At 79.6% G+C, this 2,500-nt stretch overlaps 1 non-coding gene across 1 annotated transcript; it reads right to left on the bottom strand.

The window, feature by feature from the left end:
* Positions 1-724: 724 nt before the first annotated feature.
* Positions 725-877, bottom strand: LOC136996173 (5.8S ribosomal RNA). Its single transcript, XR_010887483.1, has one exon. It is a non-coding gene; the product is annotated as a 5.8S ribosomal RNA (ribosomal RNA).
* Positions 878-2,500: the final 1,623 nt, after the last annotated feature.

Below are 2,500 nucleotides of genomic sequence, written 5' to 3'. Positions count from 1 at the left end.
TGGCTCGGCACACGCGACGGACGCGGGCGCGCCGCGGGGAGGGCAGGGGGGGCGGCCCGGCGGCGCGCCGCACCGGCGGCGGTCGGGGCGCAGGGAAGCGCAAGGCAGCCGGCCGTCCCCACCCCGGAGGGGAACGGGGGACCAGCGCACCACCGGGAGAGTGGCGGAGGAGAAGCCCAGACGGCGGCCAGACTGGCGGTGGTGGCGGGCGGCGGCGACGAGGCGCGCCGGGCCACCGCAACCCACCCGACCTGGGGGGGGGGCCCCAGCGGGACGAACTCCGCGAAGCGGGCGCTCCGGGAGCGGGGGGTTTCCCCGAGTCTGCACTTAGGGGGACGAAGGCCCGGCCGCGCGGGGAAGAGGAGGCACCCTCTCCCCGGGGCACGGGCCTGCGAGGCGCCCCAGCCGCGCCACCCCGCACGGCGCGCGCCGCGCAGCGGTGGCCACCGCGCTCGGAGGGCGAGGAGGGCGGGCACAGGCGCGGCAAGGCACGCCGGCCGCGGCCGCTGCGGGCGGCCCGGCGCCGGAGCCCGGCGGGCAGGAAGACCGGGGCCGCCGGTGCACGCACCGGGGTCCCGGCTCCGCCGCCGACTCTCCGCCGCCGAGGCCGCCGCGCACCGCCGCCGCCGGCGCCGCCGCGCCTCCCCCGCCCCCCCACGCGCCCCCCCCGAGGGGCGGCACCGCTGCGCCAACGCGACAGCGGGGGTGACGATTGACCGCCAAGCGACGCTCAGACAGGCGTAGCCCCGGGAGGAACCCGGGGCCGCAAGTGCGTTCGAAGTGTCGATGATCAATGTGTCCTGCAATTCACATTAATTCTCGCAGCTAGCTGCGTTCTTCATCGACGCACGAGCCGAGTGATCCACCGCTAAGAGTTGTCTCGGTTTCGGCCCCCGCCGCGCGCGCGGGGGGACCGGGCAGCCTTCGGCAGCCCCTGAGGGCCCCCCCTCCGCTCCGCCTCCCTCCTCACGCCGACGCCGGCTGCTGAGCGAGGGACGGCCGAGAGCCAGAGAGAGGGGCTCGCCCCGCTGACCGTACGAGCACAGAGTGGGGGGGGAAAAAGGGAAAAGGAAAACCCGAACGAGAAGGGCGGGGAGCCCTCGCTCCCGACCTGGGACAACCCTTTGCTCGCTTCGAGTCCGGCCCAGGCGCCCAGGCTCGGCCCGGCCCGGCGGGGAGCAGCGCGCCGGCCGCGCCGCCTGCCTCGGGGACGCTGGGGGAGGGGGCGGCTCCCCGCGGACCCCCAGCGTCGGAGCCCGGCCGCCACCGGCAGCGGCACCGGCCGCTGCCCGCGCGCCCGCGGCCCACCGGCCCCGCGCTCCCCAGCTCCTCGCTCGCCTCGCCGGCCTCCGGCTCCGCCGTGGCCCCGAGGCGGCGCCCACGCCCGCGCGCGCGCACACACAGCCTCCCGGATGACACCACGCGCTCTCCCGTCCCTTCCGCGGACAGACGCCCGGCGGCGGGCGGGCGGGCAAGGCGGGACGGACGGGGACGGCGCCCGCTCTCCCCGTCTCCACGCGGAGAACGGGGGGGGCCGCCCCCGCCGCCCGCCTGCCGCCCGCCCGCCGCCCGGCGAAGCCGGGTTGGGCAGAGCGAGGCAGGCGCGCCGGATGGCGGAGTGCCGGCGGGTAGGGCGCCGCCGCCAGCGGCCACGGCGGCAGACCGAGAGCCCCGGCCAGGGAGGAGAGCGGATCGCGCCGAGGCGCGGCGTCCGCACCACCCGCGGTGGGTGGGGGCTCACCGTCCCGGCGAGAGCACGCGCTCGCGCCGGGGTCACGCGTTCGAGGCAGGCCGGCGCCAGCCGACCGCGCGGCGTCCCTCCGCCGAGACCAGACCGCGGAGAGAGGGGGCAGGGTACCCCTCTCCGTCCCGGCTGCCCGCAGGGCGAGCGCGGGGCGCGCCGGCTGGCATGGGGGGGCACGGCGCCCGCGCGCGCCGGCCCCCCGGCCCTCCGGCAGCACACCCGGCTGCCCCCCGGGTCGCATCGGGCCGCCCGAGTCTTTAAACCCCCGCCCGGCTCTCCCGCCGAGAACCCTCGGGCCCGGAGCCCGGGGCCCATGGCCATCCCTACCCGGGGCGGCTACCGGCGGCCGCGGTGGCCGGAGGCCCTCCGCTCCTCCCGCCACCCCGCCCCCCCCCCCCGCCCGGCCCGCTCGCAGCACGGTCCCCGCGGCACGGCGCGGGGCGGCTGGAGCGGTGGGGGGGGGGGAGAGAAAGGGAAAGCGGAAAGGGCGGGAGGGCACGGCCGGTGCGGCGCTCACGGCGCGGCGCCCGGGAGGAGCGAGCTGGCACACGGGACCACACGGGTGGGTCACCGAGGGGGGGCAGGAGGAGCGCGGACGCTAGGTACCTGGCCCTGGGGTGAGGGAAACGACCTGAAATCCCCGCGGGGGTGCCTCCCCCGCCGCCGCCCGCCGCCGGGCCGCCGCCGCCTCGCGGCGACGGCGGCAGCCTCGGCGGCAGCAGCGAGACGGGACGCGGAGGGGAAACCCGGCACCCG

This window comes from Apteryx mantelli, unplaced genomic scaffold, assembly GCF_036417845.1.
Source record: "Apteryx mantelli isolate bAptMan1 unplaced genomic scaffold, bAptMan1.hap1 HAP1_SCAFFOLD_214, whole genome shotgun sequence".
Taxonomy (NCBI): Eukaryota; Metazoa; Chordata; class Aves; order Apterygiformes; family Apterygidae; genus Apteryx; species Apteryx mantelli.
Note: the sequence above shows the minus strand (reverse complement) of the source record. Positions and strands in the feature narration are given on the sequence as shown.